This window comes from Lissotriton vulgaris, chromosome 3_1 (assembly GCF_964263255.1).
Source record: "Lissotriton vulgaris chromosome 3_1, aLisVul1.2, whole genome shotgun sequence".
Lineage (NCBI taxonomy): Eukaryota > Metazoa > Chordata > Amphibia > Caudata > Salamandridae > Lissotriton > Lissotriton vulgaris.
Genome location: NC_141689.1, coordinates 12,839,157 through 12,866,310, shown reverse-complemented (window position 1 = coordinate 12,866,310; position 27,154 = coordinate 12,839,157). Strand labels below are relative to the sequence as shown.

Here is a 27,154-nt window from a genome sequence, read left to right as displayed (position 1 = left end):
TACAAACAGACGCTTGACTATGTCCTTCAATGTGACATTTGTCAGTAGATTAAGCCTTCAACTGCTACGCGTCCACCCCAAACACAGTTGTTCATTTCTAATAAACCGTTTGGTTGTGTTTATTTAGATCACTGCGGTCCTTTTTCTTTTGATACTACGTATAAGTACATCCTAGTAGCGCTTGATTCATGCACACGCTTTGTTTGGGTCTGGCCTCATCGCAGGGCTGATTCACGGACTGTCATCAGTGATTTGCGTGTCTTTGTAGGGATTTTTGCCTGTGGTACCTTCCATTCGGATCAAGGTCCTGCTTTCGCCTCTAAGGCGTATATGGATGCCATGGCTTCGATAGGGGTCCAAGTCAAGTTTTTGTCTCCATACCAACCTGAGGGTAATAGTGTTGTGGAACGAATGAACCGTGACTTAAAGCAATCACTGACAGCTCGAGTTATAGGCACTGGCAGAAACTGGCTGGCCCATCTCAATGGCGTGCAGCGTGCTCTTAATAATCTCCCTAGAACGTCTCTGGGTGGGCGGACCCCATACGAAATGCTCTTTGGTATCAAGATATATGTCCCGGACCTTGACCGTCTAGACGCGGTGGGTACGGGTGCCTCCGTTGACGTAGAGGAAAATTGCAACGTATTACAGACTCTACAAGAGACCAGAGACAGTCTTGCAAAGGAACATTTGCCCTCCACATCGGATGATGCGTTGCAGATCCCGGTAATTGGCTGGCTACCCCAAGTTGGAGAACTGGTTTGGGAGAAGATCGATAACAAAAAGGAATTTGGTCCCTCATACCATGCTCCGGTTCCCGTGCTTGGAGTGAAGGGCACAAGAACAGTCATTTTACCACCTCTTCTAGGTCGTAAGGAGAACAGGTATATCTCCATTGACAATGTCAAAATACACAGAGTGGCCGATTCTTCTTAGCATGACACCGGCAGTCTCATGTCCTTCGGTGGTGAGAAATTCTGTTTTGGCCTATGCTTCGGATTGTGTACCGGAGATGGCCCTCGAGTTGCCTGCAGTTTCCTGTCCTTTATTGACTGCTTTGCCTGGTGCTCACCGTGATGATACAGGTTACACCTATCCATCTGACTTTTCGATTCCTGATTTGCAAACTCGTTTTGCCACAGAATCCAGATTTTCATTTGACACTGTTTCACATGCATCAGAGAAGCCCGCAAGGCTGAGTGCCTATGCGACTTTGTTTAAAAATCATTTTTTAATACCCCCTTTCTGCTCTCTATATTTTTATGTCAATTGGATTTGTGTTTTATTTTTTCCGGTTTGTCAATGGACATTATATAGAGGAGAGAACATGCATTAGACATCTGAATGGAACTTTAGCTCCTCACTCCTCATCACATTCAGCACACTGATTGAAGAGAGACTTGGCCTTTGTTAACATCACCGCGTGGCCTGTCCTGGACGGAATAGTCTTGGATGCAGTTAAATTTCAAATCCATGGCCGACTGAAGTTGTTAATGTTCCTATTGTACTTAGAGTTAATATGGGGGATGTGGTTCAACAAAATATACGTTCTGATGATTGGGAAGTTCGGGCCGTAGAGGCTTTGTTTGCTGATTTGAAATATTATACTGCCTTTGATGTTGAAGATTTATATTTAGATTCTGCTAATTATGGTCATTTGTTTTGTTTCCAACATTTTGGCAATCACTACTTGCACAAAACTAATTCTAGGAGGAGTACTGTGAATTATACCCAGTGGGAACATTGCCCAGCTCCTTTAAGAGGCTGCTCAGACACATTTTTGAAAAAGTATACATATTTTACTGATTTTAATCAGTCTAATCCCGCTTCATTTTATTTTAAAATGACAGACAAATCCAATTCCATAGTTAGACTTACCGATACTAAGTTACTGTATTCGAAGTCCTTTCTAGACCGACTAGCTGTTGATGGCTACAAGTTGTGGAAGGAAACTATTGACCTTAAATCAGTTTGGGGTTCTAAAAGTTGGCAGGTACAAGGCAATGAGGCTTTGCACCGTGCATGTCTCATCCCAAATCACACGTTGTTTTTGAATTCTACTATCTCACAGACAACATGCTTTGGATTGGCTACTTCTAAAAAATTAAATTATCCTTCCTTCCCAGATTTGGAAGAATATTCGGGTTGGGAAAACTCAAATAAATTTTCGATTAGAGAATTACAAACCCTTTTGCTAAATTCATCCTTTAACATTTCCAGTTTGGATCCCAAGGGTTGGTTAATGTGGCAGAGAAGTGCAGACTCGTGCCAGCATCGTTTTTTGGGCCTAGCTGAGAGGATTACACAAGTCAGAGTAGATCCCCGTTTTGAGAGTGACCATTCTGTTACCACTTATTCTGTAGGCAAACCATGTCGGAAGTGGCTCAAGCACTCTACATTGGATTCAGTTAAATTTTATTTATCTAAACTGACCGACGAGGTTGACTTGAATGATTTCATAAAGGGCCCGGCTAACGGTAGATCTAAGAGATGGATCTATGCCATTTATAATGAACTGTGGAAAACATCACAGATTGAAGTGGCTACCCGCCTTAGGGCTATCGACCAAGCTAATTTAGAAAAAGTGCTTGCAGTTGTGGACAACAGCATTATTACCCTTTCCTCCCGAGTTTACACATTAGATAATATTGTTTCATCTGTTGTTGAAATTGTACATGATGAAGTGTCTGTTTTGTACCATGGCCAAAATCAGTTGCGTTCTGTTATGCAGTTTGCGTGGACCTTGCAGACACTGAAACATGGAAAAGTGCCTTGGACCTATGTTAATGTCTCCTCTCTGTTTGCACCCTTTAATTTTACTGAGAAACAACGTTTGCTTTCCATGAGAGATGCTTCTTTTTCGATGTTGCACATTGAACGCCTAGAGTCTTTGCCCTTTTCAGTGGCAGAAGCCACAGCTGCAACGTGGCTAATCCACGGAATAATTACTCTACCTTTTGCGCTTTTTCAGTTTTCAAATTGCATGAAGTATTTTGCCATAGGCAGATATGAGCGGTTCTGTACCTCCTACTTGCATGAAACCTGGTCGCTCCCTTTCGCTTATAGATGCCTTAGGGATGGGAAAGAGGTATATCTGAATGGAGATGAGTGTACAGAAATACCGGATCACTTGTTGATGTGTAGGCACATCCAATTGCATGGTTCATGTAACCAGGACCGCCCTAATTTAGCGTGTGTTTTGAAAGGTACACTGGTGCCTGCTATAGTTCCGACTTTTACCTTATTGGTTAACGGGAGTTATTTACTTTTAAGCAATGAGGATTGCTGTGGGTTATTGGAAGGCATAGCTTACGTTGTAACAGTCAGTGAGCGAGTCGTTTGCTGTAAGAATGTGCTTTATCCACCCCCGCATGGGAAGCTGGATGTTTCCATCGGGCCGAGAATTCCGGCCTTGAAGTCAGAGTTCAATAAGATGAGCTGAATAAGAGCCTTATTGTCACAAAAAGAAGTTGCCCTGACATCTGCTCGCGATACAGTTGTCCTTCACGTAGCTAACACCCGCACAGAAGTGCATGCCGTATTAAATACTGACCTTCCTTTACATTTTGGTGAGCTGATTCACACAATCTTTAGAGTTTCCTCCACTTCGGGGCTGGCTCATTTTTTTAAAGTAGTAAGCAGTGGTTTAGTGACTTCTTTTCAGAAAATATTTGGAGTCATTCCTGCTTTCCTTCACTCAATATTCTCCGGTCTATTTGGTTGGACCTCCTGTTTTGCTGGCACTGGCTGCTGGTTTTTTGCTACTGTTTTGTTTATTGCAAAATGGATGTCCGTCCTGTCTTCGCAAATGAGCTGGAGCAGTTAGCATTGTTTCGCAACAGGATGCTTGAATACTATGGTGTGCTGCCACTTGCCAGTTTGAGTGCATCATATGGATTATCGTTTCGATTTTCCTATTTCACCTGTGTCCAGCCTGTGTGTCATTGCCTGAGCTGTGATTTCGACTGGGCCCTGGATATGTGTCTCTGCAATTTGGTGTCTCCTAAGTGGATTATGATCATCTCATGAGTCCCTTAGTTGCTCATGAATTGCTTTGTTCTGACGAAGGGATTATGGCCTTTGCAGCGATGCATGGAGTTCTGGGTCGTTGGAATATTTCTTGGCACACAGCTTCATTGAGAACCCACCGAGTTGTCCTCTGATGGTACTAGAGGCTCCGGTAATTGAAGAGCATGTATGTTCTTTTTCTCTATTGAATTGGTTGGCTGAGTTGTTTTTGGATGATAACAGTGACTACCTTTTGGAAGCTTTTGCTGCTTATTTCACCTATTCAGTTTTAGGCTGACTCTTATTGGAGCCATTCATGTCATAAATGTTTCTTCTCTCACACTTTTTCCGTTCTTGTATGGACATTTTCTTATAAACAGACCTATTAGCTTTACTAACGGTGGATATTACATTGTCATGCTGGTGAGATTTTGTATTTTTATGTGGACAACATTTTTTTTTCCTCACCTACTCGATTTCGAACTGAGCATTTTATTGAACTCTGATTTCAACAATTGAGTCCCTTATCCTATCTTATCTCATCTGATACGTGCTCGGATCAAGGGAGGGTGATATATGGATAGATGTGGCCTGATTACTGTGTTAAGTTAGCATGAGCTTTTTATGAGTTTAAACGCCATTTTTCCTTTCTGCTGCTTTTTGCACATGAAACACATCTGCTGCTTTACCTTTGAGCCTAGTAAAATGTTCTCGGTTCATACGAGAATAATATGTTTTACATTGATATCAGCCTTGCTTGGCGAGCTGTGGCTGTACAGTGAGTGCTGAAACCTTCAAGGATATCTCAACACAGTAGTTGTTATGAGCACTGATCTTCGCACGTCCCTAGACATAACATACATGCCGCTGCAGCCAAGTTCTGGCTTTAGGCGTGTTTTATTTTGCCTTGCACAAGAGCATACAAACACACTTGATGGTGCATCGCATGCAGAGAGATGGTTGCTGATGATATACTAGCTAGGGAGGGTGAGAATTAGGTTTTGTTAAACCCTATTCATTTAGCATAATACTATGCTTGCACCGTTTGTGTTCTATGGACTCGTGACTATGCTGATTACTTTGTTTCTTATAATACGTTTGCTTGTATTAGCTAAGATACTGCGCTTGAGAGCACTGCATTAGTGAATAAACATTTCAAACATGCAAGTGTCCTCTTTTACTCCTTGTTCTGGACTGAAATGATTGTATAACGAAAGAGTGTTCATGTGTTCCACGTAACCTGGGGTGTACTAAGTTCATGTTCCGGTTTGTCGAAGCATTGGGAGTTTATGATGACAAATAAGACACTGATTGGTAGTCTGGAAGGGGATTTTTGGGTACTAAGGTGAGTTTTGGGACATCCTAATTCACTGAGGTTCCAAGCCTCTATGTACAGTTCTGTCTGAGCACGGAATCCCTGCGACAGTATAAGAACTATGTGAGAATTAGTAAGCAGGTCTGGGGCCTGTGAAATCGCTGGGGCTACGCTAAACAACCAAGGGTTAGGATGTAGGAGGCCCACAGGAGACGCGTGCAGTGACTAAACAAAGCCGCAGGTTATCATTGACCTTCTATGGGAAACAAACAAATTACAGATTTATAATTTAAGGACTTTTCTAAATAAACTACAATGGAACCCTTTTAGACTGAGACATTAGGAGTGCCAATACCCTCGAGACCACCAGAGTACTTGTGTTACCTCTCCCACAGAAGCCGGGTGCCTAGGTCTCTCTTGGTGTCGGATTTTGTCATCGATTTCAATGGAGATCTACAAAGAAGTGCTGCAGACGACAAGAGGAAAAGCGTCCGGGTGGATCAAAGATCTGTAGAACCTGAAAACAGTAGGGACAGAGTGTGGGTCACGGACAGTGACCAGGGCTGCGATAGAAAGATGCCACCAGATCTTGGGGGATTTCAGGTGAGAAGGTGAAGCTTGTCTCTTCAGCCATGAGGACCAGGAGGCATCGATAATAACCAGGAGCTGGGTTCAAGCTTTACCACAAAGGATCTAGTTGACTGATGTGTGGGTATCCAGATTGGACCCAACAAGCCTTGGCAAACGCAAACCATGCAGGAAGTCAAAATGGGTTTTGGTGCAGACCAGTAAGGTCTGAGGGACTTCTCCTTTGCAGGGCAGTTGGAGCAAGCCTGGAGCAACCAGGAAAGCAAGTTATATTCAAAGAAAAGTCTTCAGGGGCTAACTAGCCAATGAGCAATGAACTGCAAAGACACTTTGAGCTGAAATACAAAAGCAGGGCCCATGGGACACTCATGGAGTGTGGGCCTCTGAGATTTGGTGCAAATGGGGGCTGGGGCTTCAAGCACGCCAATGCACAACTTCAAGATACCTTGTGAAGTATGTGCAGATTGTAAAATGCAGGATGCCCAGGAGTTCCAGTCCCACATCTCTCTTGTCCGCCACGGGTCTCAGCTTTGCTGTGATCGACGATCGGGGTCAGGTATGTCTGGGAATTTATGTGCTGTGTCGCAGATTCTTCAGTATCTGGCAGAAGCATAAAAAATGCAGAATTGCAAAGTTGCTGTTGGTGCCTGTTTGAACAGGGTGGTCGCTCCTAACGGTGGGCGGCCAGCTAGGCTCCGTCTGCGGAGTGTGCGTAGTGCCGCCTACTCCGCATTTTGCGGAGCTGGCGGAGCCAGGCGGCACTATGCACGCTCCGCAGACGGAGCGTAGCTGGCCGCCACCCGCCTCCCTCCCGCCCTCCCTAAATACTTTGAAATAAAGAAATGAAATAATTTAAAAAGCACTTACCTTGCCGCCGCTGCCCGCCGCGTCCCCGGGGCTCACTATCTTCCGTCTTCCGTCCGCTTTACTAATGCGCATGCGCGGGCGGCCGCGCATGCGCATTTTCACGAGAAAATGCGCATGCGCGGCCGCCCGCGCATGCGCATTAGTACGGAAGACGGAAGATCGCGAGCCCCGGGGACGCGGCGGGCAGCGGCGGCAAGGTAAGTGCTTTTAAATTATTTGATTCTTTTATTTCAAAGTATTTAGGGAGGGCGGGAGGGAGGCGGGTGGCGGGGCTGGCGGCCAGTTGTGTTTGCGGAGTGGGGCTACGCGGAGTGCGGAGGTGGGCGTAGTTTCTCGCCCACTTCGCGTAGCTCCGCGAAGCCCCACTCCGCGAACTCCGCCCAGGGTTAGTCGCTCCTTGACCACAAGGAAGATATCTTCTGTCTTCCAGTCCAAATGGAATGTTGAAGATCCATGATATATGTTTCACTGTTTCGTCCAGGATAATCTAAAGTCCAAGGGACTGGGATCCTATACTTATACTAAGTTTAGGGGTTGGACTAACTTTAAGGTCCCTCCTATGGGTGGACCTGGGGTGCGACTGGTGACACCCCTTCCCCTTTGTCCAGTTTCACGCCAGAGATGGGGCTGAGTGCCCCAGCAACCGGTTTGAACTGGGAAATGCATGGAGTACCTAGTGAGCCATAGGCAGTGTCTGGAAAGCATTCACTGAATGCAGCCCTCCCTGCCCCAATACACTAAAGCCTGTCTGGGGAGGAGCCAGCACCTCCCTGGACAGGAAACCTATTGTCCAGGCCTCCCCTGATGGAGTTTCGTCCAGCAGCAGGAGGGCAGACTCGTGTCTGCGGCAGCAGAATCCATTTTGTGATTCTCAGGCTCTGTTTAACTTTAACCGAGTAATTCAATAACTACATGTCTTCTACCTCTAGAAGGGTGGAATCCTACCCCCGCTGCCAGAACCAGCGGGGGGGGTAGTATTCCAAAGTGTTTGACACCTTACAGGACATGTTTTGATAAAGCCAAACCAAAGTTAGCATTAACCGCAAGGATTATAATGCACTTAAGGGTATATGGTATGGGCACCCTGTCACATAAAACCAAGCACTCTGCCTCCAGGATTGTTACGGCCTGCCATAGAAGTTACTTATAGGAGTATATGTGTCTGTATGTATATATAGACATAGTTATACTATATCTAAGTACGGGGTGATTACACCACCTTACCTAGGCTGTGTGAATAGACCTGTGGTGTCAGTTTGGAAGGCAAACCAGGGGTGGCACAATACATGCTGCAGCCCCTGGTAGGCCTAGGGTGCATCTATGCCCTGGATACCTATGGTACACTATACAGGGGCTCACAAGGATGACCCAGTAACCAATCTGGTATGTACCCAAAGTACATGGTATTAATTTAGAGAGAGAAGAGCTGAGCTGTGGGCCTGATTAGCAGGTCCACAGCCAGACTAAAGTCGAAAAACCAGAGAATCACAGCAAAAAGTGGGGGTAACCATAGATTGCAGAACTTAATCTCCTACACCCAGGTTCCCCTACCATTACTTTGCTCCAGGGGCTCCAAGTTATTTTCACCAGCTCCCTCCTTTCTTCTGCTCTGTGTCTGCTGCTCATGGAACTTCTCAGCTATCAGCACCTACCGGAGCGCAAATCAAAAGACATGCAAAACATCTGGGAGCCCAAGGAAGTTTAGAGCTGAGGGACCCAACGGAGTGGACACATCAGAAACTTTTCTGGAGCAGAGGGACCAACGATTTATCTGAGCTTTTCTCAAGAAGAGGTGAGACTTCACCGCTGAAGTGTGCACGAGGAATCTGGATCTTTAAAGAGAGGGTCAATGACCCACAGTTATGGGATCCCCACCAAGCAAGAAGTCAACAGAAGCCTTTGGGCACCCTGAGGGATCTGCTGGAATCCCAGAAAAGCACTTCCTTCTGTGTTTTCCCTCTAGGTAATTATAGTAATACTTGGATTTGTACAGCATGGCTGATCACCCGTGTGGGTCTCTAGGCGCTGTTCATAGGCACTGGGAGATTAAGTGATTGCGGTATGTGGGTATGACCATTGAACGGGTGAAAACCCGCATTCTTGGACATAAGAGTACCATCCACTGTGGCAAGTCATCAACCAAATTGACCAACCACTTTCTTACATTAAAACACAGTCCAAGTGATTTGAAGTGGACAGTGTAGGAAAAACCGTTGATTCCACCCCACATTACTGATTTAACCACGTATTCATTTAGGCGTGAACAATGGTGGGTGCATACATTACAGACTGACACCATAAGCCTGAATGATAATATTCCCATGTTGCTACTGTAGAAGCCCGGTTTGGTCTATTACCAACTGAACTGCTTTCTTATACCATGCTCCAGTTTTTATGATGCCTCATGGACATGATAGTCATGTCTGGGCCATGCTTTCTCGACACATATATTTAAATTGACATATATCAGTTACTTATGATCGAGTTTATGGTTCTTTATAGACATGCTGAGTGTTTTCTTTGTCTGCGCCTTTATGCCAGTTTGTGCTGGCCTGAGAGTAGACAATACATTGAGTAATGGACTTGTGACTCTGTAGCAGACAACACATTGAGTCGTGGACTTGAATGAATGAATGAAACTTATATAGCGCACGACTTACCCTGGGGCATCTCCGCGCTTGCTTAGGGAACCCGTCCTGGTATTCCCCTGTGAGATAACCCTGGCAGGGTATCCACAAGGTGAAAGCCAGGCATCCCACCACGAGGGGCCGTTGTGGAGATTAAGCAAGCTATTGCCCAGAGTCGCAGAGTGTGAACCCATGAGTCGAGAAGGCACCGGAGCGAGAATTAACGAGTCCGTGGAATTTTTGAGCCCAAGACCCGCCGAGGCGGGGAATTGAACCCTGGTCCAGGGCCGAACGCAAGCTCCAGGTCTGCCGCCTCTAACCCCTGAGCCACACTTCTCCACTTGTGCCCGGAGATATTCACAAGAGCCTGGTGTGATCCTTAAGTAATTCAAAACTGTGTGGTTTGGTGCCTGCTTTATACTTCTTTGCGGGTGCGTTCCTTTTTGATATTCTTTAGGACCCAGTTCCCTCTCTGCGATATATGAGGATGGACAAAGCCTTTTCCGTTTGAAAACACAACACTCATGCGCAATTAGTCTATTGACACCAGCTGACACATGTGCAGGCTTGGAGGCATAGCGTGTTTTCAGCACACATGCGCGTTGGACTTCCTTACATCAATCACAACACATGAGCGTCTATCTGTGTTTTGATTTTTCGTTACCTCGCAAGGAGTTTCTTAAAAGGAGGCATTTTCAATGTCCCAGTACTTCCGGCTCCAGGTTCTATATTACGCCGGCGTACCGACAGACAGGTAAGCCCTCCGATGTTCTTTCATGTACACTGCTTGGTTTGTTTATGTTTAGCCCAGTATTCTTTCATCCATTTGGCTAATTGGGTTCATCTGGGTTTAGAGATTCTTATATCTTCCCGGGTGGTTGATCGAGCCCTTGGTTTCTGTAGTAAGTGATTGTACATGGCAGCCCAGTTTTACTTGACGCACAAGTGCCCTTAATGCTAGTATTTGAGCTTGACAGAACTATTTGATATGGCAATTTGTTAGTATTTATGCTGGGTGTATTACCAATTTACGATGTGACCATTTGTTATTTGGTGTATTTGATTACATTAATATTTCTGTAGCTTGATATGTTGGCAATGTGATTAAGATTTCATTGTTCCAGTCCAGATCATATCATCCAGCTAACATTATGGCTCAAGTAGTCCTCCGTTTTACCCCCTTTCTTTAAGTTTTCCTTTGTCAGTTTGGCTCCTCATACACATGCTTATCAGGGGTATTCACACATTTGTAAGACATATCACTGCTAACAATTGGTTGCCACAGTGTTTTCCAGAGCGGTGCCCTTTTCCTGAGGGATTGCCAGGTAGAGGTGTGGTGACTTACGCAGTGGTTACAGATGAGTGCATTTTGGGGTTTTCTTGTTTTCTCATGTGAAACACAACTAGTTTTTTTTTATATACTCGTGATCATTACATTGATGTTGGTTTTCTTGTTTGCTTGTAGGTAATGTTCTTCTTGTAACAGGCTTATCAAGGAAATTTGTGTCCCTGTATCCTTTTGTGTTATATCACTCTCACACTCTTTCTGCAGCAGCATCTTAGGTCCCGATGAAAGCCTAGCCTACGTATAGTCTTATTTCACCATCGCAGTTTTGAATCTAGACCGCTGGTGCACTGCTATTTTAATCCTGGCGAAGAGCGTCTTGAGCTAGTTTTAATCTGACTTTCCTCACAGTCCTGATATTATTTTGTTTGTGCTGCGCCCTCACTCATACTATTAGCTCTTCATTTGTGGATTTAGAACATCCAATACCATATTCAAAACATCCCTGAGCTCCTCCCTCTCAGAGAGGGCGTTGTAGCCCCAAAGGAACTAGGTTGTTCCCCTAGGACAACTTTGTTTCCCCAAGAATAAAACTGATCTCCAGAGTCGTGGAAACAATAGATAAATATTTTACTCAGTCAATCGTGCATGCTTCGTTTCATCAGAGGTGCTGAGAAATCGAGAGACCGGCATTTTCAATAAAAGGGTTTATTGAACAGTCTTCTTTCTCATGCAAGTAAAGTGAACTGCTACAATCGTAATACTCTTTGCAAATTATAATGCGTACAGTAAGAAGAGTATTATAAAATAATACTGTAAAAGCATTGTATGGTTTCTTAACTATAGATAAATACATACATAAATAAAAAGTACTCAACTGGTGCTTCTAAAGTAAGCCTACCCCAATGTACCTAACCTAGGTCTAGTATGAGAGAAGAAGTAAGTGAGGTGTAGTATAGGTTTAGTTTTCATTGCCAAGAATGTAACCAAAATTTTTCTTAGAGTCTAATCAGCACAGTACCTTGGGTTTAGAATGAAGGAGGTCTGGTATCTCCGTCTCGGGACTCTATTTCGCAACACCCCGCGAGGGGAGCTCGGAAACACTGGAGCTGGATTCTCATAAAAAAAAGGACAGCTTCTCGATCAGTGCGTCGGCTGGAGGATCGGCTTCCTTCGGCACTTGCTGTGGTGAGCTGCGTCGGGCAAGTAGATAGTCGAGCTGCTCCGAACCACCTTGTGTTTGCTAGGGCTAGTGTAGGCATATTTATACCTTGAAGGTGCTTAGTTTGACGTAAAGTCGGACATAATAACGTCATTAAAAAACCCCAAGGGAATGGTAGTTCTTTGAAAACTCCATGATTTCTAGGACAAATCAATATTCAAGCAAGGGGATGTCCCTGATTGCTGAAGCCGGTTTTCTAAGAAATCATTGTTGCTTTTTGGAACAAGTAGAAGTAGCCATGCCTGTATTTGGACTGGATGGGTTATGTCTAAATATGGTTATGATTTCGATGTCTATATGAGAGCAATGTGAATTATACCTATATAAGAGCATGAATTGGTAAATTTGCTTGGATTCTAAAATACTGCACAACAAGGGGAGGAGGCTGCTGATGTCCCAGTGAGAGGAGGAGGCTTTAATTTTCCCAGTGAGAGAAGGAGACTGCTGATGTCCCGGTGAGAGGAGGAGCCTGCTGATGTCCGAGTGAGAGGAGGAGGCTGCTGATATCCTGGTGAAATGAGGAGGCTGCTGATGTCCCAGTCAGAGGAGCAGGCTGCTGATGTCCCAGTGAGAGGTGGAGGCTGCTGATGTCCCGGTGAGAGGAGAAGGCTGCTGATGTCCCAGTGAGAGGTGGAGGCTGCTGATGTCTTGGTGAGAGGAGGAGGCTGCTGATGTCCCGGTGAGAGGAGGAGGCTGCTGATGTCCCAGTGAGAGGTGGAGGCTGCTGATGTCCCGGTGAGAGGAGGAGGCTGCTGATGTCTAAGTGAGCGGTGGAGGCTGCTGATGTCTCGGTGAGAGGAGGAGGCTGCTGATATCCCAGTGAAATGAGGAGGCTGCTGATGTCCCAGTCAGAGGAGCCGGCTGCTGATGTCCCAGCGAGAGGAGGAGGCTGCTGATGTCCCGGTGAGAGGAGGAGGCTGCTGATGTCCCAGTGAGAGGTGGTGGCTGCTGATGTCCCGGTGAGAGGAGGAGGCTGCTGATGTCCTGGTGAGAGGAGGAGGCTGCTGATGTCCCAGTGAGAGGTGGAGGCTGCTGATGTCCCGGTGAGAGGAGGAGGCTGCTGATGTCCCAGTGAGAGGTGGAGGCTGCTGATGTCTCGGTGAGAGGAGGAGCCTGCTGATGTCCCAGTGAAATGAGGAGGCTGCTATTGTCCCAGTGTGAGGAGGAGGCTGCTGGTGTCCCAGTGAGAGGAGGAGGCTGCTGATTTCCCAGACAGAGGAGTAGACTGCTGCTGTCCCAGTGAGAGGAGACTGTTGATGTCCCAGTGAGAGGAGAAGGCTGCTAGAGGAGGAGGCTGCTGATGTCCCGGTGAGAGGAGGAGGCTGCTACTGCCCCAGTGAGGGGAGGAGGCTGCTGATGTCCCAGTGAGAGGAGGAGGCTGCTGATGTCTCCATTGAAAGGAGGAGGCTGCTGATGTCCCGTTGGAGAAGGGAGACTGCTGATGACCCAGTGAGTGGAGGAGGCTGCTATTTTCCCAGTGAGAAGAGGGGGTTGATGATGTCCGAGTGAGAGGATCTTACTGCTGATTTTCCAGAGAGAGGAGGAGGCTGCTGATGTCCCAGTGGGAGGAGGATACTGCTGATTGAGTGAGGGATATATTTTACTGTATGAATATCCTGGGACATTCTTATCACATAGCTAGCATGAACCCCTATGTAGGCCCTTCTGTTCAAAATTATAGGCCTTGGTTAGATTGGCCAGAGTGCTGCCATTTTCTGTTAAGAAAGCAGAAGGCATGTCTGATCAAGATTTTATTCAGCTCCACCGACTGCAAGGCTTCTCGCTCCTGTTAAGCCCCCACCCTACTGGTGTGCTAAGTTCACGAACGTTAAGGTTCATCATCCCCCTGTTATTTCGACACAATGGACCACATCCTGGGTCTGTGCATGAGAAAAGGGGAACTTCCCACCAGCCACGTCAAGCTGGAATGATGGATATGGCAACAGGACGTACAGATTGGTACATACACATATTAATAAACTCCCTTTGCGCAATAAAACATGTTTCTGCTGCCCAAGGCAAATGTATGACAAACTTCCAGTCTACGAGGTCTGACCTTTAGTCTAGTATACGTGCCGCAGTTACGAGAAGGGCTGCATTTTGAATGTCTGGATGGGAAAAGTACAAAGTAGGCCGTAAGTGACGCAAATAGGGTACGTGGCATGGGGTGGCATGAGATTACGTTACCATAGACTTCTCACTGCCTTAAAGCATATAAAAAAGAGGTTCACAAAGACCTCTTTGAATTACTCCTCATAAGTGAGTTCTTTCCAAGGGTTACTTGAGAGCCCTTGTACATGTACTTTAAATTTGCTGTTTTATTTTATATTCTGTCTTATGAAATGTTGCATTTGCTACATACTCTCTTAACCTTGCTTTTTCCCTTTATTACATTTTAAGCGTTTAACTTGTAATTGCAGGATTTCTCACTTACAGGCAGATGTGAGTATTCCCAGATAAAATGCACTTTGCTTTTTGAATGCATTTCTGCCACAAATTATAAATGTGTCTTTAAGTTTGTAGACTCTTTCTCTCTAGCAGTTCAGAAGCTTGTATTGAGTAAATTCAATGTTCAGTAAATGAAATCTGGTCCACGTGACTATCTGAGAATGCTTAGCACTGGATCCAGAACTAATATGATTTTTATGCCTTTATATTGAAGTTTCTTGAAGTTGCATCTTCTTAGTAAAACTGTTAAACTTTCAGCCTCAGCTTCCACGGATCACATATCTGTTTTCTCTATTTCTAGAGCAAGCGTTCCTGCACACCCCGGTGCAAATTAAGCCGCCCTTTTGTCCCTAGCTCACTCTCACGATCATCCCAGCGCAGGCTTTCTGAGCCGTTGCGCTCAGCCCCTTGACCTTCTGCCCCATAATAAATCTCCCTCTAACATTTTGTGCCGCGAACCGGGATAGCAGTAACCAACTGACAGGAAACAGACGGACCAGGAGGAAAGGCAGGCTGCTAAATGATTGTGCCCTCCCTCTTGACTGAACCATATGCAGGAGCACATCGCACGGGTAAGTTTATATCTGGACTGCCTAATTGGGAGCCAGTGATAGTTTCTGATTGTATCGGCGATGGGTTTATGTTTGCGGGTTCTAGAAAGTAGCCTGGCTGCCGCATTTTGTATAGTCTGCATTTTATTGATTACACGGGTCTGGCCATTGGCAAGTAGGCCATTGCAGTAATCCAGTGAGGATAGCACTAGGGCACTTATCAGGGTTTCGCCGGCACTATCGGGTAGGAAGGGGAGAATTTTCCTTACCAATCGTAGCTTATGAAAAGCTGTGGCCGCTGTCTGATTGGCGTGGGCAACAAAATTAAGGTCATTGTCAAAGACAACTCCCAGGTTCCTTACTTTAGAAACTGGTTTAGGTAGGGTTTCGAAGCATGTGGGCCACCAAGCGGGGGACTAGCTTGGGGTTAGTTGTCCAAATATGACAACCTCCGTCTATTCGGAATTAAGTTTTAGACATTTAGAGGACATCCAGTCTCCAATTGCCAACATACCTGCTTTAAAACCCTCGGCCACTCTTTCTCCATCGTTTTTGATGGCCAGGACTAACTGAGTATCATCTGCGTATGAGGTAAGGCTCATCCCATGTGCTTTGATGGTTTTAGCTAGATCGGACACGTAGATATTAAAGAGTGTCGGACTAAGGGATGAGCCTTGTGGGACCCCGCAAGGCAGAGACAGGCTAGCCGACTGGAACAATCCCTGGGTAACAGCCTGTGTTCTATCATTCAGAAAGGAGGCTAATTGGCCCTTGGCTGCCTGTTGAATACCCATTTTTTCGACACGATCGACCAGAATCAAATGGTCGACCGTGTCGAATGCTGCAGAAAGATCTAGTAGCACTAGTAACGCTGTTCCTCCTTGATATCGAATGACTTTGATGTCATCGGCGGCTTTGATCAAGGCAGTTTCTGTGCCATGGAACTTACGGAACCCAAATTGGGTACCATCCAATTGGTGATGTTCCTCGATAAATTCTGATAACTGGGAATTCATTGCTTTTTCTGCAACTTTTGCCAGAAATTGAAGGTTGGCTATTGGTCGATAATTTTTCAAATCATCCTTATCTAGATGTGTTTTTTTTAAGAGTGGTTTCAAGAGAGTTTTTTAGTATGTTTGGATAGATTCCTGATCTAAACATAGAGTTGCAAATTTGAGTGATGAGCGTAATCAGGGAGTCCATGATCGGGGGAAGAATTTTAAAAGGGCATGGGTCCAAAGCTGATCCGGATTTGATGGAAGTTATGATGTCCCTAGTTTTGGCCTCCGTCATGTCACTAAACTGGGTAAATAGAGAGTCGGGAGGGAAGGAATGTACGATATGTCTAGAATGGTTGGTGTTGGAGGAGAAAGCTGAGTAGATATCATTAACTTTTGTAAAAAAGAAATTTGCTAGTGCGTCACAAAGGGATTGGGAAGGAAGAGGATTTAAATCAGGAGTATTCCCTGCTAACTGCTTAGTGATATCATAGAGAAGCTTATTAGAATTCTTTGCTTTCTCTATTTGTTCTCTAAAATACTTCCTCTTAGCACCTCCGTTCATAGATTTGTATTTAGCGAGCATCTCCTTGTAGCAGGTTTAACTTTCTTCGTTATAAGATTTCCGCCAATGCCTCTCCCTATTCCTACAAAGTTGTTTCTGATTCCTGAGTTCTTCGGTAAACCATGGTGCCGAAGGGACCTTCCTGTTTCTAGTTACTAATTTGAGAGGAACCAGTGAGTTCGTGGCATGACCTAACCAATCCTGGTATTGCTTGGTAGCAGTGTTGGGGTCAGTAGATAAAATAGGCTGGGTGCTGTCAAGTAGGAGTTTAAGGCTTGAGTTGTTGATATCTTTCCAAGCCTTAAAAGGTTTGCGACTGGGGGTGGATACGCTAACAGTGGAGACCTCCTTGGTTATGATTGTGCCTAGAATTACATGATGGTCAGACCAAGGAAGCAGGAGGATATTGGTTATATGGATGTCCTCTAGGTTGGAATAGATACCATCCAGGATATGACCGGCATCATGAGTGGGAAAGTTAACCAATTGAGGGAGCCGCAGAATTTCCATGTCAGATAAAAGAGAGAGCGTATCGCAGTCATCAGTTTTCTCTAGGTGAAAATTAAAATCACCAAGTACCATTAATGACTCTTCAGTTGCTAGTGTTTCCAGGATAGTGCCTAGGTCAGAGAAGAATCCGGAACATGCTCCTGGTCATCTATATAGAAGCAGACCTCTGAAATTATGTGAAGGTGACAGATTGATGGCAAATTGCATTGCTTCGCAGGTAAGTGAGGGGATCGGGAAAGTCCGTACTTTAAAGGTGTCGCGAGCGATTATAGCTAGCCCGCCCCCTCTTTTGCCCTGTCTATCCAGTCGGTAGACCTTAAACCCACTGGGGACTGCAATTACTAGATCTGGGTCGGACGTTCTATCCATCCATGTCTCAGTCATGAACAGTATATCTATATTCCTGTCCCTAACTAGGTCTGATATATTTCCTGTCTGTGCTTTCCAAGAGAACGAACATTGGTGAGCGCTATTGTAGTTATCTTTGGATGTTTCTGTTTACTATAATGAGTTGTATTGTGAACCAGAGGTATGATAGCCTTGCAATGAGGACATACGGAAGTTGTAGATTCTAAGGCAAGCTCAGGGTCATACTTAATGCAGTTATTTATGGGAGGTGGGCGAAGGTCATTCAGCATTGAAGGTGAGTAAGACATACAGTGAGCTGTGCCGTAAGGTCCAGGGGTTGCGGCTCTGGGCCCGGTCTCGGCGCGGACGGGCGCAGACGGGCCTGCCTTTGGAACGCCTTCGGCGTGCCGCCGGCGCGCCCGCTGCGCGGACGGAAAGGCATTGATTTTTTATACAGTGTAGAGGAGGGCGGGAGGCGTCCTGCCACTGGATTGCAACCCTTTCCTCCCAGCAAGAATAGAATACCTCTGTCTGCCGATATTCATGTGCCTTAATGACAAAAATTACCCTACCACCTCTTGGTGATAGGCCGTTTGTTTTAAGCTTTATAGTGATGGTTTTCCTGAAGTTTTCTGGGATGATTATAGCATTCGGGTCATCTTGTTGGAAACCTGTAACGTCTAAGCCCGATAGGGCTACAGTTCCTACAGCTCCACCGGTTGCGTTATTGTCGTTGTTATTCGACATTGTTTAATGAAAGTTACAGAGCAAGTTTCAAGGAAACAAAGATAAGGTGCACACTATTTTGGAACACTGTATCCTTCAACGTTGAACAAACCAAAAACTAATACATAGGATTTTTGTCCTACTCTGTTATGGCAGATATTTTATCCTTTTACCCACTCTAGACATCTATTGGAGTATTTTAAGGGAAAAAAGGGGTCTCCGTGAAAAGCATAACTGAGTTCCTCTGGAATAGTATATCCTATAGTTTAGACATAGGACTGAGGTCGACTAGGTCTCTATCGAATATACTATACTTAATTGTGAGTTCCAGCTAGCTCAGAGGTCACTAAAAACTTTCTTGAATAGACAAGACTGGATTCGTTTCTGACAACCGCATAAACATGACAACTCTGTTTCCGAAGAATAAACGTATGTTCAGAGTTGTGGAAACCATAGATAGATATTTTACTCAGTCAATCGTGCATACTTAGTTTCATCCAAGGTGCAGAGAAATAGAGAGACAGGCGTTTTCAATAAAAGGTTTTATTGAACAGTCTTCTTTCTCATGAAAGGAAAGTTAACTGCTACAATCATAAAACGGGCTACAAAGTATAATGCATACAGCGAGAAGAGTATTATTAAATAATACTGTAAAAGCATTTTACGGTTTCTAAACCATAGATAAATACATACGTAAATAACAAAGGCTAAAATAACTCAACTGGTGCTTCTAAAATATGCCTACCCCGATGTAGCTAACCTAAGTCTAGTACGAGGGAAGAAGTAAGTACGGTGTACCATAGGTTTAGTTTCTTTGCACAGAATCTATCCAAGATTTCTCTTTAGGGTCTAATCAGCTCCAAACCTTAGTTTAGAATAAAGGAGGTCTGGTATCTGTTTCACGGGACTCTATTTCCCAACACCCCGTGAGAGGAGCTTGGAAACACTGGAGCTGGATTCTCATCGAGAGAAAGGACAGCTTCTCAATCAGTGCGTCAGCTGGAGGGTCGGCTTCCTTCGGCACTTGCTATAGCGAGCTACTTTGGGCAAGTAGATAGTCGAGCTGCTCCGAACCACTGTGTGTTTGCTAGATCAAGTGAAGGCATATTTATATCTTGAAGGTGCCTATTTTGACATAAAGTTGGGCATATTAATGTCAATAAAGAACCCCAAGGGAATGGTAGTTCTTTGTAAACTCCATGAGCTCTTGGACAAATCAATATTCATGCAAGGGGAAATCCCTGACTGCTTAAGCCGATTTTCCAAGAAATCATTGTGGCTTTCTGGTATGGGAGGAAGTAGCCATGCCTGTATTTGGACTGCATGGGCTATGTCTAAATATGGGTATGATTTCTATGCCTATATTAGGGCAATGTGAATTAAACCTATATAAGGGCATGAATCGAGAAATTTTGCTCGGATCCTAAAACGCCATAGACCAGTAGATGACAAGGGCGTTGAGAGGATTTCACAATACTGGTAATTTTTCAATATCTGTTTCCACGGGGGAGAACCTCCAAACACCCCTTACCCTAGAGGAAGAGATGCTCACTTCAAATGTAGATAGAAATGTATGCTCTATGACTTTTAGAGTTCGGCTACCCGCCGCCAAGTGATAGGCCTCTAAAAGATTAAAAAACATATCCCAGCTGCCCTCTTCCGTGGGCTATCTGTGTAGGAAGTGGCATCCATCATCTAGAAGAAGCTTTGAGATATGAAAGATGGCCACAGTGTGTTAAATATTTGCTTCTGATGATGCTGTTGTGGGGTTACCTGGGTTGTTCCCAAGCACCATCACACTTCTGTCTCCATTTTAATTTAAGATGGAGGCAACTCACATCTTGACCACTACCTTTTCATTTTGCACCTTTATGAGCTTGCAAAGTCAACCCCTGAGTTCATAGAATGGACAGAGATCACTCGCTGGGTGTTAGTTGTGTGAAGAGTAAGGTGGATCGATGCTATAGCTTTAAATAAACAAAGTCCCCATTGATTCCATCCAATCTAAGGGATCCACATTGACTCCATCCAATCCTAGTATCCGCATTGACTCTATCCAATCCTAGTGTTTTCATTTACTTCATCCAATCCTAGCATCCACATTATCGCCATCCAATCCTAGTGTCCACATTGACTCCATCCAATACTAAGGGTCCTCATTGACTCCATCCAATGCTAAGGGTCCTCATTGACCCCATCCAATTCTAAGGGTCCTCATTGACTCCATCCAATCCTAGCCATCCAAAGCCTTATTCACATTGCAAATGTCTGCAAACAAGAAGAGATGAAAGGCTGTCTCTCTGAGAGGAACCTCAACAGATGCGCTGCGTTTCTCACCGCCCGCACCTTATTCTAGGCAGCACAGAACTGAAACCCTGACCTTTGACCCTGTCCTCAGGTAGTTCGCCCCCCAGCCGCCACACGGTCCGCCTGTGACACTGTCCCACCTGTCGCCTTGCCCCTGCCGCTCCCTGGTGCCGTGTGAGTTCCCTCTGTTTCTCGCTGTATTTTTATTGTATTTGTGATTACTTGTATTTTCCTCTGGTGTGCCTTGTACCCCCTTTGCCTTCTGTGCCCCCTTGTTCCCCCGTATTGCCTCCTGTGTCATGTCCCCCACTTTCCCCGGCTCCCTCTGTGCCTTCTTCCCGCTGCTGCGTCCCTGCGGCCAACCCCCCTGCCGTTCCTATTCATCACCCCACTACCACCTCCCAGCTGCTCCTCCCTCCCACAGCCCCTCATATGTAGGCAGCGCAGCGGGCGCGCCTCTATCACGCCAAAGGCAAGCCCGTCTGCGCCCGTCTGCACCCGTCTGCGCCCGTCCACGCCTGGACCACGCCCAGTGCCAGAACCCCTGGCCCCCGCCGAAGCCAGGGAACTGAGATGCGACTCCTCTGCCCCAACGCACTCAACACCGGACGACAACCCGCCTGCTACAGAGCGACCCCGAAGCGAACCCAGGGACCTTTCACCTGTCAAGCCTGCAAAAATTCACCTGCCTCTGAAACTGCAGACCACCCACCAGACCTAACAACCACCTCAAGTGCATCCTCCTCAACACACGCTCCATCCACAAGCACGCAGACGAACTCTGGGAACTCCTCGACCCAACAGCACCAGACATCGCCTTCCTCACAGAGACATGGATGAACGCTTTCTCGGCCCTCGACATCGCCATAGCGATCCCGGACGGCTACAAGATCACCCGAAAGGACCACATCAACCAAACCAGAGGAGGAATCGCTATCATCTACAGGGACACCATCAACATCACGACCAACACCAAGACACACTCTCAACCGCCGAACACCTACACTTCCAGATTCACACCGTCCCCAAGACCACCCTCAGAGGAACGCTCATCTACAGACCCCCGGGCCCGCGCACACAATTCAGCGAAACCATCGCCGACTTCATCAGCCAACACGCCCTGGCCTCACCAGAATACATCCTCCTAGGGGACCTGAACTTCCACCTGGAGAAAAACACCACCATCCTGCTCGACAACCTCGCCAACCTCGGACTCAAACAACTGGTGAACAACCCCACCCACCTCGCTGGCCACACACTCGACCCCATCTTCTCCGCCAGGAACCATGTCTCCTTCAGCCACTCCAACGGACTACACTGGACAGACCACAGATGCATCGCCTTCACCTTTGAAAAGACTGCATTACACCACCAGACGCAACAAATCCCCCGAGATGCTGGAGCAAAATCACCACAGACCAGCTCCTCTCATCACTAAGCCAGAACCCACCAACCGACACCGCTGACACCAATGACACAGCCCACAACCTCGCTCAGTGGATCACCAACTGCTCCAATGACCTCGCTCCACTGAAGAATCCCCTGCAGCACTGGGCTCCACACCAACACCCACGGACCATGCACGCAACCTGGGATTCATCCTGGACTCCTCCCTCACTATTACCAAGCAAATCAACCCATCTCGTCATCTTGCTTCAACACCCTGCGCATGCTCCAAAAAATCTTCCGATGGATCCCCACCGAAACCAGAAAAACCGTCACCCAGGCCCTCGTCACCAGCCGACTGGACTACGGAAACGCCCTATATGCAGGAACCACAGCCAAACTTCAAACTCGACTCCAACGCATAAAGAACGCCTCCGCATGACTCATCCTCGACATCCCTCGCCACAGCCACATTTCTGCCCAACTGAGAAACCTGCACTGGCTCCCCATCCACAAGAGGATCTCGTTCAGGCTCCTCACCCACGCACACAAAGCGCTACACAACAAGGGCCCCGAATACCTCAACAACCACCTCTTGTTCTACATCCCCAACCGCCAGCTCCGCTCCGCCAGCCTCACCCATGCCACTGCCCAACGAATTCGCAGAACCACCACCAGAGGAAGATCCTTCTCCTACCTGGCAGCCAAAACATAGAACTCCCTTCCCGTGCACCTACGGCTGACCCTTGACCATCTCAGCTTCAGAAAACACCTCAAGACCTGGCTATTCGAGCAGTAGCGACACCCCCCCTCCCTTCAGCGCATTGAGACCCTCACGGGTGAGTATCGCGCTCTATAAATGTATTGATTGATTGATTGATTGAAAGCTTGGCCTGTGTGAAATGTGCATAATCCATCAAATAAAACTCCTGAAGAGTTATGCCACACTTCTCGAGGTGTCACTCTGATGTGCTTGAATTGTTCGTCACGCATCATGTGTAACATGAAATGTGGGAAATTAGAAGAGAGTCGACCATAGTAGAGAGCAGGGGTACTTAAAACAAATCTTTTTGGTTCCCTCTTCCCCTACATCTCCCTTCTAAACTTTTAAATCTAGCAGTCCAATACCAGGCTTTGTTGCACCATAGCTAGGTTCACACTTTACAAGCCACTTACACACTTGAAACAAATGATAGACGCAGAAAAGAGAGCACAATCAGATGTATTGATGAACATGAATATTTATTATTACTAAGCAAGATGTCATTGATTCCTGGCAGCAAACAAGCACAGAAGTCTATATATGGGGAAAATCATCTCAAAGAATGAATCAATTATTGGCTTCTTGGCGCTATGCACTCAATAACACCGGGCAGATTAAGCTTTGTCCAGGAAGGCCCTGGAGAACCATTGCCAGGTAACTGCAGCAGGTATCAACAAAGGAACTTTGAGGTGTGAAAGATGCCAGGGGTGGTTCATCTCCAGCTGCTGATGATGCTGTTGTGGAGGGACTTGTCCCAAGAATTAACCTCACTGTGTCTACAGTTTCATTTTAGATGGAGGCGCCTTACAACTTGACCAACATCAGGAGTAAAATCATGTCCGGTTCAAATCTACTCCACAAATGGGCTAGACTAAAACCCCAACCCCCAGTCAAAACTCTTTGTCAGCATGTCATCTTCCTGCAGGCTGGTCCAGTCTATCAATTGATACACACGGGAAAACCTTGGACCTGAGCAAACGTGCGGCAACAGCCTTATTTAATAGTTAACCTATTTTGTGAAAAACAAACTTTTAGAAAAAAAATGTTGTCTTTCTTAGATCTTGATTGAGAAAAGTATTTCAACACTCATTTGGCACTTATGGATATGGGTAATAATTCAGACCACTCCAGAGTTATAGGTTCCAGGTTTCTCAATATATCTGTGGATGTAGAATTAACTGGAGGTCCAAGTTGAACACTGAGAATCCCCTTAGAAATGAGGAATTACAGGGGTGAAACCTGGTCCCATCGCAAGTAATTCTTTATTTTCATCAGCTGAAATCTCTGGGTAAAAGTAAACAGGGTTTGGGGTTGCTGCTGGTCTTTTAATTCTGACGGGACCAGAAATTTCCAGGTACTGACTTCACTCAAATTAAAAATTAATTCACAATCAGGCATTTACTGGCACACCCCGCTCCGGTGAAGGTTCAACTCTGCGTCACTGATTCAAGCACTCGCAGCACATTAAATCTGTCTGTGTTTGGAAATCTTCTCACAGACGTGTAAAGAATAGATCTGAGAAAGCTGCAGAGACACCCAGAAAGGCACAAGTCTTCCTATATTCATGAACTTTATCACTCTGAGGGCGGTGAGAGATTTACTCCTTTCAAGAGTAGAAGGAAACCAGTTTTCTATCATGTAAAAGGAGAAGAAACACACTGAGAACTGGTAGAAACACAAAGCAATAGGGGCCAGATGTACAACGATTAGATTTTGCGAATCGCAATTTGCGACAATGTGTGAGTCGAAATTTGCTAGTCGCAAAATCCATTGTACAACAGTGTCTCAGACACTGTTTGTGATTCCCAATGAAGTCGCAAATTGCTTGCCTACCCCATTGGGAATGGCTGACACTCCCAGGGATCAGCAGACCAACATGTCTGGGACTGCTTTGTCAATAAAGCAGTTTATTTTTAAAATGCAGCCCATGTTCCTGTTCAGTTTTATTTTTTAGGCTTTTGAAAAACATTTGTGCATCCATTCCCATTTGCGAGTGCTTTACCACCCTTCTGGGAAGGGTGGTAAACTGCAAGTGTTTTGCAATTGTGGTCACAAGACATTCATACCTAGGTTTTGGACTCATATTAGGAACAGACATCCTTGGCATGCCCCTTCCTATTAGCAAGGCACTAACGCTATTTTGCGAGTCACTAATTGATTAGCAACTTGCAAAATAGAGTTAGTGCATTGGAGGGACCTAATTTGCAGTCACAAAGGGACCGAAATTCCCTTTGTGACTGCAAATAATGTTTGTACATCTGCCCCTAAGATTCAAGGACCCAACCCGGGGGGTGGGGGGGGGGGGGTCACACGTGGTTGAGGGGTTGAGCCATTCCTACTGAGTCAACTGGTTCTTTCCAACTGTGTTCTTCCACAAAAAAGGAGGTGGTGTCTTATTGGGCATTTCCACCAATGTTCCTATAAAAATCTGTTAGTTCTGAAGACCAAGTGTCAATGTTCCTATGAATTATGAGAATCACCCAGGGCTGTGTCACATTTTATAACAATCCCAACAAGAAGCAGCGAGCAAGAAACTTGCAATAACAGAATAATCGTGAAATGCAGAGCTGAAATAACAAGACAACTGACAGAACCCGCAAAGCAATCATGAAATGCGGAGTCACGATAAACACATCAGTGCTCCTAACGGGCACTGAAGGCGCTGACTTAGAAATCCTCTATTTATTGTTACTGCGCAGGTGCTCCTGCTTTCATCATCGGTGGATTACTCGGCATGGCTGGATGTCTGTCAAGAGAGATGAAAACAGAAGGATGAGATAATGGAGAGGAGATTATACACAGGAGAAGTAATACAATGAACAGACAGACATCATGCAGGAACCCAGGCAGACATAATGCAGGGGCCCCAGGCAGACATAATGCAGGGCCCCCAGGCAGGTACCCAAAATAAACAAACATGCACAGGAGCAGAATAGAAGAAACAGTCATACATCATGCAGGGGCCCTGACAGACAGAATGAAGGGGCCCCAAGCAGACATAATGCAGGGGCCCTAGGCAGACACCCAAAATAAACAAGCCACTGTCAAGTCTTTTTTCATTCAACTAAGTTGGTTGACACTGCCCCAGCCCTCCTAACACTGCTGCTGTTGAGCCGTACATTGTCTCCTACTGGCACAGTTTAGACAAATACATCTAAATCATGGGGTTTGTGAAATATTATTCTGAGGGATTGAAGTGCTTTTTCACACACTTTGAACAGATTCTTCCTTCAAAGAAACGAGCAGGCACAGCCAGAGCTGAGCTAGTCATTAACAACCCCGCACATTATTACAGATAGCATTCGCTGCCCATACTGTTACAGTTATTTGACACACTTGTCGGAGATTGTCAAGGTTTAGATGCGTCTGTAGAAAAAAGGAATCAACAGAAGAAAAACAGAGGTGGAGACTGAACGCTTTGTTTCCGCCATTTTCTATTGTTGTCACTCAATCTTGTTAAAAGGCAACCTGTAGAAGCAAAAGGTTCAGGCTTACGTTCCCTGAGCTTTCACTTGGCTTTCAATAGGCTTTCATGGAGTTTTCAAGGGACTTTCAATGAGTGTTCAATGGTCTTTCACTGGAATTTCACATGCACTGAGCTTTCACTGTCCTTTCATTTTCCTTTCACTGAGCTTTCACTGGCCTTTCACTGGCCTTTCACTGACCTTTCCGTGGTGGTTGATCAAAAGAAGGTAAGAAACATCAGAGGATTCATGTTAAAACCATAAGTTTAATACATCTTAAGTACCTATCACAAAACACGTTCTGCCAGCGCCTACAGCTCCGAGCAGCTGACAAAGAACGTGTTGGTCTTCATACAAATATAAAATGTTGCCAACATTCTGCCGACACTTAAGAACTAACCATTACATTACTTTTCCCTTTACTTACAGACAAAGCCTTGTTTTAATACATTGACTATCACATTACTTTCTTCCCTTACAAAAATAACATATCAAGAACAAAGTAAAAACAAACAACAAAACGTCAGATAATCCAAATGGTCATTATTCTTCTCTGGATTTACCAAGGGGGTCAACAATTAAACAGTGAACATTTTACAGAACCAGAGAAACACTGTTCCCAGCAAAAAAATCATAGAGCAAAAAGGGAATGCATAGGTTACTTCCTGAACCTAAGAGGTAGACAGATAGAACCAGACCGTTCAACTGCCACTTGTTTTCGGAGCAGAAATGAAGCACATTTAGAAACTTTATCTTACACTACTGATTTAGCACTCCTCTGCTTGGGAACCAAACCTCCCTGTTGGTCAAACCTACTACCACACTTAACAACCCTTCCTATAATCCGACACTTGTAATCGTTGACTCTGATTGTGCTTTCACACACTTTATCCATAATGACAGATCATTACATTTCTTACCACCTTTTTGATACAAACTATATCTCCAACTTTCACCTTGCTCACATGGTTGTGTCATCAAAGTATTTCTTGTTTAAGTTTAGGAACAGCAACTTTTCTCTTGGGCCTAGCATCCTGTTCATCCACTCGAACAATAATTTTGACCCATGTGCCCATCCCTTTGGGACAGACTTTGGTGGTAGGCTTCCTTCCTTCCTAAAACTCAAATGGGGAAGAGAGGCGTAGTAGAATGTGGGATTGTGCAATAGAACCATAG

At 45.5% G+C, this 27,154-nt stretch overlaps 2 protein-coding genes across 2 annotated transcripts in view; both read right to left on the bottom strand.

The window, feature by feature from the left end:
- The window catches only part of LOC147725825 (uncharacterized), a 962,593-nt gene that overhangs the window by 644,548 nt on the left and 290,891 nt on the right, over nt 1-27,154 (bottom strand). The window lies entirely within an intron of this gene.
- The window catches only part of LOC147725826 (uncharacterized), a 295,047-nt gene continuing 290,867 nt past the window's right edge, over nt 22,975-27,154 (bottom strand). Inside the window, exon 8 of the mRNA XM_086960002.1 lies at nt 22,975-25,260. The gene's annotated coding sequence lies outside the window, so the exon portion shown is untranslated. The remainder of the gene's footprint in view (nt 25,261-27,154) is intronic.